This window comes from Rattus rattus, chromosome 3, assembly GCF_011064425.1.
Source record: "Rattus rattus isolate New Zealand chromosome 3, Rrattus_CSIRO_v1, whole genome shotgun sequence".
Taxonomy (NCBI): domain Eukaryota; kingdom Metazoa; phylum Chordata; class Mammalia; order Rodentia; family Muridae; genus Rattus; species Rattus rattus.
Genome location: NC_046156.1, coordinates 137,580,594 through 137,598,491, shown reverse-complemented (window position 1 = coordinate 137,598,491; position 17,898 = coordinate 137,580,594).

Here is a 17,898-nt window from a genome sequence, read left to right as displayed (position 1 = left end):
AGAAGTTACGTATTGCTGATTAAAAGAACTTTTTCTTTCTGGTTGCCGCTTGTCCTTTCGGTTATAGCTTTGCAATTTTAAGGAGGTGCCATTTGTCACTCTGACCTTAGAGCATAATCCAATGGCAATTCTGTCTCAGGAAGTCTTTCCCCAACGTCCACGTAGTCTCGAGGTTCTTCCCCATCTTCTATTGAAGCTGAGGTATGTGATTTGGATGTGGAGGCCTCCTTGATCCACTTGGATTTTGAGCTTATAAGTACATGAGTGATGAGAACCATTTACACTATTCTTCGCATACCTTGACCTCCAGTCAGCCGCGCACCATCTCGCTGAAAATGTCTAATCTCTCTCAAAGGCTACATGGTTTTAAGCTCCTTTCACAAAGATCAAGTGACCATAGGTGTATGGGGTCTATCTGGATCTTCTAATTTATCTCGCATTGATCTACCTGCCTGTCTCTCGAAATTACCACTACCAGTAGCAGGCTGGAATAACTTTTATTTTTTTTTTTTTTTTTATTAACTTGAGTACTTTTTATATACATTTTAATGTTATTCCTTCCAGCTCGGCAACAACCCTCCCCCTCCCCTTCCTGGTGTTCCTCCCACCTCCCCCATTGCTGCCCCCTCCCCAACAGTCTAGTTCACTAGGGTTCAGCCCAGGACCCAGGGCTTCCCCTTCCACTGGTGCTCTTACTAGTATATTCATTGCTACCTATGAGGTCAGAGTCCAGGGTCAGTCCATGTATAGTCTTTAGGTAGTGGCTTAGTCCCTGGAAGCTCTGGTTGCTTGGCATTGTTGCACATATGGGGCTCAAGCCCTTCAAGCTCTTCCAGTTTTTCTCTGATTGTTCAACAGGGGTCCTGTTCTCAGTTCAGTGGCCCTGCTGGCATACGCCTGCTCTATTTGCTGTATTTTGGCTGTTTTTCATGAGCCATCTGCATTCACATTTTGATCATCCGCTTTGAGTTTCATTTGTTCTAGGCATCTAGGGTAATTCAAGTCATTTGGGCTATAACAGTCATCATGTCAGAGTACATATGCGTACCACAAAGGTTCTTCGTGATTGACTAGCTTTCACCTAGGATGATAGCTTTCCAGTTCCAACCATTTGTGCCTATCAATTCACTGTAAAGCTCATTGCTTTTGATAGCTGAGTAATATTCCATTGTGTAAATGTACCATATTTTCAGTATCCATTCCTCTGTTGTTGAAGGGCATCTGTTCTTTCCAGCTTCTGTATGTCTATAAATAAGGCTGCATGAAGAAATACAGTGGAGCACGTGGTCTATATGTTGGGGCACTCGTGGGTAGGCATGCTCAGATGAGGAGTAGCAGCTGGATCTCGCAGTTCAATGTCCAATTTTCCTGAGGAACCTCCAGACTGATTTCAGTACATGGTTGCAGCAGTCTGAACCCCACCAACAATGGAGGGAGTGTTCTTTCTCCACATCCTCGCCAGCACCAAGCTGTCACCTGAGTTGATCTCAGTTATTCTCACTGGTGTGAGTGAAATCTCAGGTTGTTTTGATTTGCATTTTATGACTAACGATACCATACAGTTTTTTTTAAATCACCATTCCTCTGTAATACAGCTTGAGGTCATGGACGGGATTCCCAAAGTCTTTTTTATTGTTGTGGGATAGATTTGCTATCCAGGAAAAGTTGTTATTCCAGACTAACAAACGTATTCTTTGCTCTTTCTAATATAAGAAGAATTGTATGACTTTGATGGGGATTGCATGAATCTGTAGATTGCTTTTGTCAAAAAATGGCTATTTTATTCTATTAATCCCGACAATCCATGAGCATAGGAGATCTTTCCACATTCTGGAGAACTTTCAAATTCTTTTCTTCAGATACTTGAAGTCCTTTTATGGACTTTAACTTCATTGTTAGAGTCACCCTGAGATATTTCGCACATGTTATTTGTGACTATTGTCATTTCAATTTCTTTCTCAGCCTGATTATCCTTTTGAGCGGAATATGATCCTGATTTATTTGTGGTTTGATGTATATGGCTTTTACTATGTTTAGGTATGGGCCTTGGATTCCTATTCTTTCCAGGACTTTTATCATGAAGGGGTGTTGAATTTTGTCAAATGCTTTCTCAGCATCTAATGAAATGATCATGTGGTTTTGTTCTTTCAGTTTGTTTTTATAATGGATCACGTTGATGGTTTTCCATATGTTAAACCATCCCTGCATGCCTGGGATGAAGCCTACTTGATCATGATGGATGATTGTTTTGATGTGCTCTTGGATTCGGTTTGCCAGAATTTTGTTGAGTATTTTGCCGATGTTCATAAGGAAATTGGTCTGAAGCTTCTCTTTCTTTGTTGGGTCTTTGTGTGGTTTAGGTATAAGAGTAATTGTGGTTTCATAGAAGGAGTTCGGGTAGTGCTCCATCTGTTTCAATTTTGTGGAATAGTTTGGATAATATTGGTATGAGGTCTTCTATGAAGGTCTGATAGAATTCTGCACTAAACCTGTCTGGACCTGGGCTCTTTTTGGTTGGGAGACCTTTAATAACTGCTTCTATTTCCTTAGGAGTTATGGGGTTGTTTAACTGGTTTATCTGTTCCTGATTTAACTTCGGTACCTGGTATCTGTCTAGGAAATTGTCCATTCCCTGCAGATTTTCAAGTTTTGTTGAATATAGGATTTTATAGTAAGATCTGATGATTTTTTGAATTTCCTCTGAATCTGTAGTTATGTCTATCTTTTCATTTCTGATTTTGTTAATTTAGACACACTCTCTGTGTCCTCTCGTTAGTCTGGCTAAGGGTTTATCTATCTTGTTGATTTTCTCAAAGAACCAACTTTTGGTTCTGTCGATTCTTTCTATGGTTCTTTTTGTTTCTACTTGGTTGATTTCAGCTCTGAGTTTGATTATTTCCTGCCTTCTACTCCTCCTGGGTATATTTGCTTCTTTTTGTTCTAGAGCTTTTAGGTGTGCAGTCAAGCTGCTGACGTATGCTCTTTCCTGTTTCTTTCTGCAGGCACTCAGCGCTATGAGTTTTCCTCTTAGCACAGCTTTCATTGTGTCCCATAAGTTTGGGTATGGTGTACCTTCATTTTCATTAATGTTCTGCTATTTCTGATAGTGGCTAGATTATCCTATAATCCTGTGTGACAGGAGTGTTGTAGATCTGTTTTCCTGTTTTCTTTCAGCCAGTTATGGGAACAGAATGTTCTGCTTTCGGGCATGTAGTTTTTCCTGTCTACAGGTCTTCAGCTGTTCCTGTGGGCCTGAAGAGTTCCTGTGTGTTCCTGTGAGTCAGAACTGTGGGCCGAGTGTTGTCTCTTCTGCCTTCACAGGCTTGTCTGTGTCCTGAGACCACCAGTCAGGTCGTTTGGAGCAGAAAAGTTGTTTTTACCTGTGGTCCCGAGGCTCAAGTTTGTTCGTGGGGTATTGCTTATTAGTTCTCCATTAGGGCAGCAACCAGGAGGGCCTGCGCTGCCCTTTCCGGGAGTGCCCGTTCACCTAATAGCCAATTTTTATAAAGAATAATTTAACACTAATAAATATTATTAATTAAATTTGTGCAACTATAATGTAGTGTTGTCTACCACAAAAGATATTGGAGGATTTTGGACCTTCCAGTCTTGTGGCCTAGTCATAATAATGTGAGAAAAAACAGGGTGCATTGAAAAGGGCACAGAGGACCCAAGAATGTGGGTACATTATGCACTCATTGTTTCTAAACAAGAGATTGAGGACATTGTGTCCTAAACAGCACCATAAGAAACATGAGGATTAGTAATTTTGTTCAAAGAAAAAAATGTTTTTTTGTGGTACAGAAGAAGAAGCAAAAAAAAAAAAGGATGGAAAAGTAGAGGTCTGGTAAGGGAACTGGTACATGCAAAGCATGGAAGAAGAGGAGGAATCAAAAAAATAGGATGAAAAAGCTTACTATATAGAAACCGCAGAAATGGTCTGCTTGTCATTTTGCTTGGCTTTTGAAATATAGCCTCACTTTCTAGTAAAGGCTAGCCTAGAATTCATCATACAAAGCTGGCCTTAAACACATAGCAACAGTGCTTCAGTCTCACAAGTGTTGACACTACCTGCACGTGCTGACTGCCAGAAATGCAATAGCAACCTTTATCATCAATCTTAATGATGAAACTTTATATTAGTTTATCAAAATGTTAGAGTTTGAGAATTGCTAAAGGAAGGCCACAGACTCAATTGGTATAAACAAAAGAGAGCATTTATTCTGTAGAAACAACTAGCAGGCAGAATTGCCAACACTTTAAGATGGTGACCCAGACAAAGAAACTTAAGTTTCTTTTATAACTGGATTGCTATTAAGTCCCTTCTGATACCCAAACTACCATGAAAATGTTGCCATTCCTCAAGTGTCATTAGTTAATTGCTTCTGAGACAGCAAGCTGACATCTACAACTTAGTGCACATTACTAGAGGTTGCAAAACCATTACCCAAGCTTCTTAAAAAGTGAACTAACAATTTACTGTAAGTGTAAGGAAAGAAGATAAAATATTAACTAGATTTATCTACACAAAACTTCAAGGATAACTCCTGAATGGTCTTTAAATCTCCATGTACCTGAGGAGTTAGTGACAAATGATGAATGTTTAACCAGATAATTACTCTTAATGGTTACACATGGGAACATCATTTTTTGTAAACTTCTTATTCAATTTATGATTTGAATTTATGTTTAAACTTGTAGTGTGCTTTTCAGAATTAAAAATAAGTGCTACAATCATTTTTTTTTAATGTACCCCTTTTTCTTCCTGCAACTTCAACTAGCAGGCTGGGCATTAGAGCTATGCAGTTCCTACAAGGATAGAACAAAGGCTACTTTACTTAAACCCCTCCTGTTTTACTATACTGTTTTACTATGAGGGGCTAAGTGTCAGATGCTGTGGCTTCCCTTTGCAGGCTGTTATTCTGGTGAGGGAGTTGGTCTTGTTCCTAGAGCTGGTGTCTTTTAACTTAGTTTCTGGAACTTATAGTCTATGCCAGAGTCTGAGGCCTATGGTCTTCTATAAAATCAGGACAAGTTCTTAAACGGAGACAAATGGGATCTTTGTTGCCTTTTCAAAATTAAAATGGTTTGGCTACATTTACATCTCATGAAATTAATCCTTGCAAAAGGAAGTAGAAGCCTGGAGCCTGGAAATCCTGGGTGTTGTAAGGTTCTATGAATAGAGAACTAGTACATGACAAACGTTTCAAAGCTAGAAGTGGTAATAGTTTGCCATCCATAGAACCTTTGGATTATTAAGTTTGCGGAGTCCTTCATTGATTCCCAAGTCTGACTTGGCTATTAATAATAGTAAAATGTAATTGTTTAAATAAAAAGCAAACCAAAATAAAATAAAACAAACAGACGCACAAACAAAGAAAAAACTGGCCATGACCAAACCGAAGAACTCTCTCAGTAAGTCCTCAGCTATTGTTAGTCCAATAATTTTAAAGACAAAACCCACAATGTTATAATGGTTTGAAAGAACCAAGTCAATTCGTGTCATGTCTAGGTGGAGGTCAAGTTTGATTTTGTAATAGATATAAAGAAGATGCCTTTGCCGTCCAAGCAAGTAAGCAAGGATTTAACACAAAATGTAGCTTAACAGTTAGTCTATTAATCTTTTGACCCATTACCATATAAGAATAGCTAAAGCAGTGAAATGATTTATAACAATAATCAGTTTGTGAGAATAGCCCACTTGCACTGGGAGCCTGACTATCTTGAGCAAGTTAACTGATAGAGGATGTTCAAGATTGGAGCAAATTTCTCATGACTTACAAACTAAAATACATTTTGTTTTTGTAAGTCTTCTCAGCACAGGAAATTGTCATGTAAATATAACATTCACTATCCCACGGACATGTAGGAAGAAGTCCCATTACTATGAAGAGCTCTTATGTGTATTGTATGATGTTACAGTCATTGTGGGCCTTCCATAAATATGAGAGGAACCTGTATCAATTACGGGTAAAAGTGAAATATCCTGTCTCACAGGCAACTACCTTTGTTGAGACAGGATATTTCACTTTTATCCAGAACTCTTTAAGGATATGCTGGTAGACATTTACCTGTCTGCCTCTGTATCACTGAATTATGAGCATGCACCATAAAACCTTGTTATTTGAAAATGAATTCTCTACTTTTTGAAATTTATAATATAATCTTAACAAATCCTAGAGTTCTTTCTTCCAAACTCTCCTGTATACCCATTCATGTTCTTTCACAAATTATTCTTATGGATTGTTTACACACACACACACACACACACACACACACACACACACACACACACACACACACACACACATCAGTCTGTACAATGTTAGCTACAAGTATGTTTTTTGGGGCTGATAATTTAGTATTTGGTAGCCCACTGGTACACTTTTCCACAGGAAAAATATTTCTCATGTTATCATCATACTATAGTTAATACCCTGTACAGGGCTGAGGTCTAGTGGACTTTCTCTTATCCATATTGGCATGTCTAAATTTGTTATCCTTTTTCAGTTCTTTTGACCTGTCATGTCTGTGGGATTTCATGGGTGTGGCTTTTGTTACCTAAGAATTACACTCTCACAGCAAATCACCTGTTACTCTGATTCTTTCAAACATTTTGTTCCATATTCTACAAAACTTTCTGATCTTTAGGTGTAGTAATTTTATTGTACATGTGTTTTTTGAGACTGAGATCCACACCTCTGCATTTTGACTAGTTGTTTACTGTTATGATATCTGTTGGAAAAAAAATTTATTGACGGCTGAGGACTACATTTATCTGTTGGCATAGGGTCAAATATTTAAAAGGCAGTAAAAAATTATGCTGGCTTAGTAAAGTGACAGTTCTTGGCTCCCTTTAAAGACCTATGACTTCCCTGAGAAGTTAGTTTTTTTTCTAGCACTAGGCATGATATAATTCTTATTGAACATATTTTAAATTTGTGTAGAGGGGTGTTTGTTACAGTCAAGGTATACTTAACATGAATTTAACCTGAGGTATATCCTGCAATGCTTGGCTATATTTTGCTTTATAGGTGTCCCAGATGGGCAAAGGTATTGTTTGCTTTCCCAGACTTCCAAACTTTGGAAGCTTGTATGAAATAATTTGTAGCTTAAAATCTATGTTGCTGTAAAATTTAAAGTTGCTGTCTTTTAGCCTTTAGTAGCTCAGGTACTGTAGTGCCCTATCTGTTAGATATCTTCATCTCAGTCAGCAAAGCATCTCACCTGCTTGGCTCCATCCTATATCACACTGTCAACGGCTACTCCTTGAGCCTGGCAACATCTCTCTACCTATCTAGTTCCCATACAGGTTGCCACTATGCCAAACATGCCCATCCCAATTCTGTGGAGGCCCATTTTCTCCAGCCACCACAAACCCTTGAATTCTATTAAATCACCACATGAAAGAATATACAGGAAGTCCCACACCCGCGGATCCCGGCTCGCAGCAGCTCTCTGCTCCCAAAACCCGTGGGAGAGAGACCTCACCGCCTGGTCAGGTGGGCACTCCTGAGGCTGCAGAGCGGAAGAGACCACCAACACTGCCCACCCCTGCCCACATCCCTGGCCCAAGAGGAAACTGTATAAGGCCTCTGGGCTCCCGTGGGAGAGGGCCCAGGTGAGGCAGGAGCCCTGCCTGAGACACCGCCGGAACCTGAAGGAAACAGACCGGATAAACAGTTCTCTGCACCCAAATCCCGTGGGAGGGAGAGCTAAACCTTCAGAGAGGCAGACACGCCTGTAAAACCAGAAGAGACTGCTCTCTGCACACATTACTGATTCCAGAGGAAAACACGGAGGCCATCTGGAACCCTGGTGCACGGAGGCTCCCCGGAAGAGGCGGCGCAGATCTTCCCGGTTGCTGCCACAGCAGAGAACCCGTGCGCAGCACCCCGCGAGCGAACTTGAGCCTCGGGACCACAGGTAAGACCAACTTTTCTGCTGCGAGTGACCTGCCTGGTGAACTCAAGACACAGGCCCACAGGAACAGCTGAAGACCTGTAGAAGGGCAAAACTACACACACAAAAGCAGAACACCCTGTCCCCATAACTGGCTGAAAGAAAACAGGAAAACAGGTCTACAGCACTCCTGACACGCAGGCTTATAGGACAGTCTAGCCACTGTCAGAAATAGCAGAACAAAGTAACACTAGAGATAATCTGATGGCGAGAGGCAAGCGCAGGAACACAAGCAACAGAAACCAAGACTACATGGCATCATCGGAGCCCAATTCTCCCACCAAAACAAGCATGGAATATCCAAACACACCAGAAAAGCAAGATCTAGTTTCAAAATCATATTTGATCATGATGCTGGAGGACTTCAAGAAAGACGTGAAGAACTCCCTTAGAGAACAAGTAGAAGCCTACAGAGAGGAATCGCAAAAATCCCTGAAAGAATTCAAGGAAAACACAATCAAACAGTTGAAGGAATTAAAAATGGAAATAGAAGCAATCAAGAAAGAACACATGGAAATAACCCTGGATATAGAAAACCAAAAGAAGAGACAAGGAGCTGTAGATACAAGCTTCACCAACAGAATACAAGAGATGGAAGAGAGAATCTCAGGAGCAGAAGATTCCATAGAAATCATTGACTCAACTGTCAAAGATAATGTAAAGCAGAAAAAGCTACTGGTCCAAAACATACAGGAAATCCAGGACTCAATGAGAAGATCAAACCTAAGGATAATAGGTATAGAAGAGAGTGAAGACTCCCAGCTCAAAGGACCAGTAAATATCTTCAACAAAATCATAGAAGAAAACTTCCCTAACCAAAAAAAAGAGATACCCATAGGCATACAAGAAGCCTACAGAACTCCAAATAGATTGGACCAGAAAAGAAACACCTCCCGTCACATAATAGTCAAAACACCAAACGCACAAAATAAAGAAAGAATATTAAAAGCAGAAAGGGAAAATGGTCAAGTAACATATAAAGGCAGACCTATCAGAATCACACCAAACTTCTCGCCAGAAACTATGAAGGCCAGAAGATCCTGGACTGATGTCATACAGACCCTAAGAGAACACAAATGCCAGCCCAGGCTACTGTATCCTGCAAAACTCTCAATTAACATAGATGGAGAAACCAAGATATTCCATGACAAAACCAAATTTACATAATATCTTTCTACAAATCCAGCACTACAAAGGATAATAAATGGTAAAGCCCAACATAAGGAGGCAAGCTATACCCTAGAAGAGGCAAGAAACTAATCGTCTTGGCAACAAAACAAAGAGAAGAAAAGCACACAAACACAACCTCACATCCAAATATGAATATAACAGGAAGCAATAATCACTATTCCTTGATATCTCTCAACATCAATGGCCTCAACTCCCCAATAAAAAGACATAGATTAACAAACTGGATACGCAACGAGGACCCTGCATTCTGCTGCCTACAGGAAACACACCTCAGAGACAAAGACAGACACTACCTCAGAGTGAAAGGCTGGGAAACAACTTTCCAAGCAAATGGTCTGAAGAAGCAAGCTGGAGTAGCCATTCTAATATCAAATAAAATCAATTTCCAACTAAAAGTCATCAAAAAAGATAAGGAAGGACACTTTATATTCATCAAAGGAAAAATCCACCAAGATGAACTCTCAATCCTAAATATCTATGCCCCAAATACAAGGGCACCTACATAAAAAAAGAAACCTTACTAAAGCTCAAAACACACATTGCACCTCACACAATAATAGTAGGAGATTTCAACACCCCCACTCTCATCAATGGACAGATCATGGAAACAGAAATTAAACAGAGACGAGACAGACTAAGAGAAGTCATGAGCCAAATGGACTTAACGGATATTTATAGAACGTTTCTACCCTAAAGCAAAAAGGATATACCTTCTTCTCAGCTCCTCATGGTACTTTTTCTCCAAAATTGACCATATAATTGGTCAAAAAACAGGCCTCAACAGATACAGAAAGATAGAAATAATCCCATGCGTGCTATCGGACCACCACGGCCTAAAGCTGGTCTTCAATAACAATAAGGGAAGAATGCCCACATATACGTGGAAACTGAACAATGCTCTACTCAATGATAACCTGGTCAAGGAAGAAATAAAGAAAGAAATTAAAAACTTTTTAGAATTTAATGAAAATGAAGGTACAACATACCCAAACTTATGGGACAAAATGAAAGCTGTGCTAAGAGGAAAACTCATAGCGCTGAGTGCCTGCAGAAAGAAACAGGAAAGAGCATATGTCAGCAGCTTGACAGCACACCTAAAAGCTCTAGAACAAAAAAGAAGCAAATACACCCAGGAGGAGTAGAAGGCAGGAAATAATCAAACTCAGAGCTGAAATCAACCAAGTAGAAACAAAAGGACCATAGAAAGAATCAACAGAACCAAAAGTTGGTTCTTTGAGAAAATCAACAAGATAGATAAACCCCTAGCCAGATTAACGAGAGGACACAGAGAGTGTGTCCAAATTAACAAAATCAGAAATGAAAAGGAGACATAACTACAGATTCAGAGGAAATTCAAAAAATCATTAGATCTTACTATAAAAGCCTATATTCAACAAAACTTGAAAATCTGCAGGAAATGGACAATTTCCTAGACAGATACCAGGTACCAAGTTAAATCAGGAACAGATAAACCAGTTAAACAACCCCATAACTCCTAAGGAAATAGAAGCAGTCATTAAAGGTCTCCCAACCAAAAAGAGCCCAGGTCCAGACGGGTTTAGTGCAGAATTCTATCAGACCTTCATAGAAGACCTCATACCAATATTATCCAAACTATTCCACAAAATTGAAACAGATGGAGCACTACCAATTCCTTCTATGAAGCCACAATTATTTTATACCTAAACCACACAAAGACCCAACAAAGAAAGAGAACTTCAGACCAATTTCCCTTATGAACATTGAAAAAAATACTCAACAAAATTCTGGCAAACCGAATCCAAGAGCACATCAAAACAATCATCCACCATGATCAAGTAGGTTTCATCCCAGGCATGCAGGGATGGTTTAATATACGGAAAACCATCAACGGATCCATTATATAAACAAACTGAAAGAACAAAAACCACATGATCATTTCATTAGATGCTGAGAAAGCATTTGACAAAATTCAACACCCCTTCATGATAAAAGTCCTGGAAAGAATAGGAATTCAAGGCCCATACCTAAACATAGTAAAAGCTATATACAGCAAAAACCAGTGGCTAACATTAAACTAAATGGAGAGAAACTTGAAGCAATCCCACTAAAATCAGGGACTAGACAAGGCTGCCCACTCTCTCCCTACTTATTCAATATAGTTCTTGAAGTTCTAGCCAGAGCAATCAGACAACAAAAGGAGGTCAAGGGATACAGATCGGAAAAGAAGAAGTCAAAATATCACTATTTGCAGATGATATGATAGTATATTTAAGTGATCCCAAAAGTTCCACCAGAGAACTACTAAAGCTGATAAACAACTTCAGCAAAGTGGCTGAGTATAAAATTAACTCAAATAAATCAGTAGCCTTCCTCTACACAAAAGAGAAACAAGCCGAGAAAGAAATTAGGGAAACGACACCCTTCATAATAGACCCAAATAATATAAAATACCTCGGTGTGACTTTAACCAAGCAAGTAAAAGATCTGTACAATAAGAACTTCAAGACACTGAAGAAAGAAATTGAAGAAGACCTCAGAAGGTGGAAAGATCTCCCATGCTCATGGATTGGCAGGATTAATATAGTAAAAATGGCCATTTTACCAAAAGCGATCTACAGATTCAATGCAATCCCCATCAAAATACTAATCCAATTCTTCAAAGAGTTAGACAGAACAATTTGTAAATTCATCTGGAATAACAAAAAACCCAGGATAGCTAAAACTATCCTCAACAATAAAAGGACTTCAGGGGGAATCACTATCCCTGAACTCAAGCAGTATTACAGAGCAATAGTGATAAAAACTGCATGGTATTGGTACAGAGACAGACAGATAGACCAATGGAACAGAATTGAAGACCCAGAAATGAATCCACACACCTATGGTCACTTGATTTTTGACAAAGGAGCCAAATCCATCCAATGGAAAAAGATAGCATTTTCAGCAAATGGTGCTGGTTCAACTGGAGGTCAACATGTAGAAGAATGCAGATCGATCCATGCTTATCACCCTGTACAAAGCTTAAGTCCAAGTGGATCAAGGACCCCACATCAAACCAGACACACTCAAACTAATAGAAGAAAAAACTAGGGAAGCATCTGGAACACATGGGCACTGGAAAAAATTTCCTGAACAAAACACCAATGGCTTATGCTCTAAGATCAAGAATCGACAAATGGGATCTCATAAAACTGCAAAGCTTCTAAAGGCAAAAGGACACTGTGGTTAGGACAAACGGCAACCAACAGATTGGGAAAAGATCTTTACCAATCCTACAACAGATAGAGGGCTTATATCCAAAATATACAAAGAACTGAAGAAGTTAGACAGCAAGGAGACAAATAACCCTATTAAAAAAATGGGGTTCAGAGCTAAACAGAGAATTCACAGCTGAGGAATGCCGAATGGCTGAGAAACACCTAAAGAAATGTTCAACATCTTTAGTCATAAGGGAAATGCAAATCAAAACAACCCTGAGATTTCACCTCACACCAGTGAGAATGGCTAAGATCAAAAACTCAGGTGACAGCAAATGCTGGCGAGGATGTGGAGAAAGGGGAACACTCCTCCATTGTTGGTGGGGTTGCAGACTGCTACAACCATTCTGAAATCAGTCTGGAGGTTCCTCAGAAAATTGACATTGAACTGCCTGAGGATCCAGCTATACTCTCCTGGGCATATACCCAAAAAGATGCCCCAACATATAAAAAAAGACACGTGCTCCACTATGTTCATCGTAGCCTTATTTATAATAGCCAGAAGCTGGAAAGAACCCAGATGCCCTTCAACAGAGGAATGGATACAGAAAATGTGGTACATCTACACAATGGAATATTACTCAGCTATCAAAAACAATGACTTTATGAAATTTGTAGGCAAATGGTTGGAACTGGAAAATATCATCCTGAGTGAGCTAACCCAATCACAGAAAGACATACATGGTATGTACTCATTGATAAGTGGCTATTAGCCCAAATGCTTGAGTTACCCTAGATGCCTAGAACAAATGAAACTCAAGACGGATGATCAAAATGTGAATGCAGATCGCTCATGAGAGACACAGCCAGAATACAGCAAATACAGAGGCGTATGCCAGCAGGAAACCACTGAACTGAGAACGGGACCCCTGTTGAAGGAATCAGAGAAAGAACTGGAAGAGCTTGAAGGGCTCGATGACCCATATGTACAGCAATGCCAACCAACCAGAGCTTCCAGGGACTAAGCCACTACCCAAAGACTATACATGGACTGACCCTGGACTCTGACCTCGAGGTTGCAATGAATATCCTAGTAAGAGCACCAGTGGAAGGGGAAGCCCTGGGTCCTGCTAAGACTGAACCCCTAGTGAACTAGACTGTTGGGGAGAAGGCAGCAATGGGGGGAGGGTTGGGAGAGGAACACCCATAAGGAAGGGGTGGGGGGAGGGGGATGTTTGCCCGGAAACCGGGAAAGGGAATAACATTCGAAATGTATATAAGAAATACTCAAGTTAATAATAAAAAAAAAAAAAAGAAAAAAAAAAAAAAGATTTCATTTTTTTTTTTTTAAAGAAACTCAACAGTTTCAGCACTCACCATAGTTAGAGAGTTTAAAGGCCAGAGAGTATCAGTCTTCTGCCCTATGTTCAATGCTATGTCTCACAGCCGGGCAGGTTCCCAGCAGATGACACTACTCCCACCGATCTCCATGGTCAAAACTTTTTCCACCTGACACATCACCTAGCTCAAAGACATCTTTGAAATAATTGCAAAGACATTATGCCTTATTTATGGAAACTTCTGAAGGAGAAGGAAGGACTCTGTCTACTGGTGTTGTTCATAAAGGATTTTATATACTGACTAGTACACAACACATATTGTAGTAATAATAAAGTTATCAAAAATTACATATTTCAATCACTAATATTATGGTTTGTTAAGTTGTTATTGTTATTTTCAACACATGCAATAAGATGACCAAGGTCACACATGTGATTTGCATTTTGGTATTGCCAAGCCCCAAATCTTTAGCTCTTCTTTGTGCACAGTGCTCCAGAACCAAATGGTTTCTATTTCTTTTTTGTTTATCCACTTAAATACCTAACAATTACTCTAACAACACTCCTCCCCCAAATCAATGGTTCTCACTTGGGTAATTTGACTATTGAAAGCCCTTTAAAATTTTTCTCCTTTTTTTGTTTTAATACTTGGGGGGCACAACTTGTACCTAGCTGCTGCAAGGTACCATATGTGCATTAAACAACAACAACACAGCAATGAACGACCAACTCAGTCAGCAATGTCAAAGCTAAGATATACTGATCCATATTTTATGTGCTGCTTAATCTCTCACCCATCTCTGTATTTTCTTGTGCTAGAATTTTTTTGTCTAACATCATATGATCCCTTTTTATCTGTAGAAAATTAGAGAAGCTGAATAATTAATGCATTCTTCCCATTATTAAACTTTCATTAACATCTATTTGTAGAAGTGATTATCTAGGACACATTGAGTGGTGAATTCGATCTTGTTTCTATTAGGAGTGTATGTAACCTTAGGAAGAGCTCTTTATAAAAATGGAGAAGTGAAGCTTCAGGAGAACAGCCATGATGGCTCTTACACTCACAAGCAAAGTGGTGTGGGAACTTACGAGTCCCTAAGTTTAATGGGGAAGCAGAAGGACATTTTCGGAGAAGAACAATGGTTGAGAGGAGGGGAATCTCAGGTTCATTTCTGGCCAGTCAGGGAATGTCATGATGGAATCCCAGCTCAATGTAGGATCCAGGAAAGGACACTGATTTTCAAATCTACCAACAGTAGGGAGTGATTTGTTATTACTGATAGAGCGCCACTAAACATAAGTAATGTCAGTGCACTCAAAGGCATACACACACACACACACACACACACACACACACACACACACACAGAGTAGCTTTATACTACTCTATACAGCTTTTACTGCTCTATAATCCTATAGTTGACATAAAATCTTTTTGCTTTGCATCTCTCATGTAAACATAAGAAAGAACAGTTTTTTGTCTTCTGTATTCTTGAAGCTTCCTTCTTTGTACTTTGAACAAAAGACATATATTTTATTAGTAAAAGACATATATTAGTTGGTTCGTATCTGCCAACCGTTCTGAAAGTATAGCTCAAAAGATTCTCCTAGTACCAAGGTATACACAATTTATGAACAAACAAGCTCTCTAAATATTGAATTCGTAAATATTTAACTCCCTCAGCAACAGGAAGAGCACGAGAGACCTGCGTTCGTCTCCTACTCTTATCTCCCCATCAGGACCAAGCCCTTCCCTCGGGAAGATGGTAACCATACCCTCTTCCAAACCCTTATGTGAACCCACTTCCAACCCACTGTGAAGATGAGTAAAGAAAATCTGGATCTTCCCCTAGGCAACAAGGGACGACTGTACTGATTTGGATCTTACTTTTGTGTGTAGACCACAAAAGCCCATTCAATGCTAAGTTCGCCTTTCCTTTTATCAGACCATTACTCTGATGTACCATCCCTTTGCTTGTAAGAGGAGATGGCTTAAAAAAAGAAAAAAGAAAAAACAAAAATTGAGAGCCTTCCTGACTGCATTAGCCAAGAGTAGCCACAAGAGGGGGTGTGAGGAACACAATTGTCTTTAGAATTGGCTTCAGAAGGCGCTTTGTGGTAACAGGGCAAAATGCATCTTGCAACATCTTTGTATTGTAAAGCGGAGGACCAGAGACTGAAGGCAATCGCTTGCATGGCTGTTTAACATGCTATCCACATGGAAACGGGAGGAAGGTTCTGAAGTTCCCGTGTGGTTACTGTGCTAGCTTCTCAAACAGAATCTGGGGACAGTAAAGTCAGCCCAGATAAGCTTTTGCTTATTTGATTCAGCTGGCATTTCACAGTGCTAGAGATAGCCGAGGCTGATTCGCAAATCGGGGTTTGAGTAGAATCGTATTTCCAAACTTGAAAGAATCTGGCATAATGGTTTTGTTTGCCGCTGGCATGTTTAAAGGAAGAAAAAGGAGGAGGGGGACTAAGACTACAATGACAACTAGGGCAAAGCATTCTTTCCGTTCAAAACGGATTTAAAAAAAAAAATCTCAGGCCCAGATCTTCCCATCCATTCACTTGTCACTATCACAAGCCGGCGAGTCTCAGAATCGGAGAGCTCAGGAGCTCCACAGAAGGCCACATATTGATCGGCATACTTCCTCGTCCAGACACACATAGTAGGCTCCACCATTACCCTATGCTCCTTGCAGCACTTCAGAGATGGGGGCAGAGAATGCACATTTCTATGAAGTCCTCAGGCAATGTTGATACTTCAGATGGGGAAGCCACTTTGAGAACCACTGGGACACTGAGAGTTTTGTGTCATTACTTTTAAACCTTTTACCCGATAAAAAGATGAGCTGGGCTGTAATTGCCACTAGAAGGTCAATTACAATATTTTAGCTGTAAAGATTCCAGACTATCCAGGCAGTTCAAAGCTTTTGTGGTTCATCACAAGTTACATGCTGGTCTTACCGGTGTAAAGGATTAGAAGAGTCTGTGGAACTCTATGCCTCATGAACAACAGCAGGCAAAAGAGCCTTCTAGCCAGAAGAAGGATTCCTCAAATGCTTGTGAGTTTGGGGCCATGAAGCGCTGTGCAAAGTCTTTGTTGCACATGGTTCTGCTCTTGGGTAGAGACCCTGATTAAAAACTACCTTGCAATTTTGAATCAGGCTGTCCACACACATCTGTCATTCAATTAATTGCAAACTTCCAACATTTTGATTCTGAGCTTCATTTTACCATTTAATTGCTTAGAAATAGTTGCTTCATAACTAGATAATAGTGCTGTGATTTGAAAGTCCAAAGGGTAAACAAGGAAAAGCCTAACTTCTCATTGACCATCTGCAGTTTCCCCACAATAAAGCTTAATTTTTTGGAAATTAAGTGAGTGTATGTATTTGTGCAGTTTTAGGTTTATGGATCAATTTGGCAGAGAGTACCTACTTTCATCTTTTTTCCCCCAGTCTCCCCCACAATAAACACCCAACAACAATGTGACATTTATTATAATCCCTCACTGCTGTTCATACAGCATCATTACTGAAAGGTCACCATTCACTTTAGGCTTCTTCTCTGGTATTGCATGACTTCTGAGTTTTGACAAATGTAGAATGACATAAGTCTATCCTTACAGCATCATGAACAGCAATCTCAAGTACTTTAATAAATCCCCTGTTTTATATCTGTTCATCCAGTTTACCAAAACTTCGTGATGATGGGTTTTTTCCTGTCTCTACTTTCTCATACTTGTCCCATAGCGGCAAAGCATAGTGGATTTCCAATTTTTTATAGATGTCTTCCTCTATAGAACATTGTACTTTTGTGATTCCTTCACCCCAATGACCTCCTGCTGTTGCTCGTGTTTATCACTACCTTTCATTATTCATAACTTCAAGGATGTCTCAGGTGCTCTCTGTTTTTTCTTAACCCATTATGAATAGAGTTGTGTGCAGGTTTTTGTACACATTAAGTATTTATAATTATATTACACACACACACACACACACACACACATATATATATATATATATATATATATATTTGGCTTTGTGCACATGACTACATGTGACTTCAGAAGCGAGAAAAGGGCATGAGATGCATTGGGGCTGTAGTTCCAGGATTATCAGAGTAAGGAATATTTAAAGTAAGACATGGTCCTAAGTTACCCATCATGGTTGCTGGGGACTGAACTCCAGTCCTATGGAAGAGAAGGAATTGTTATG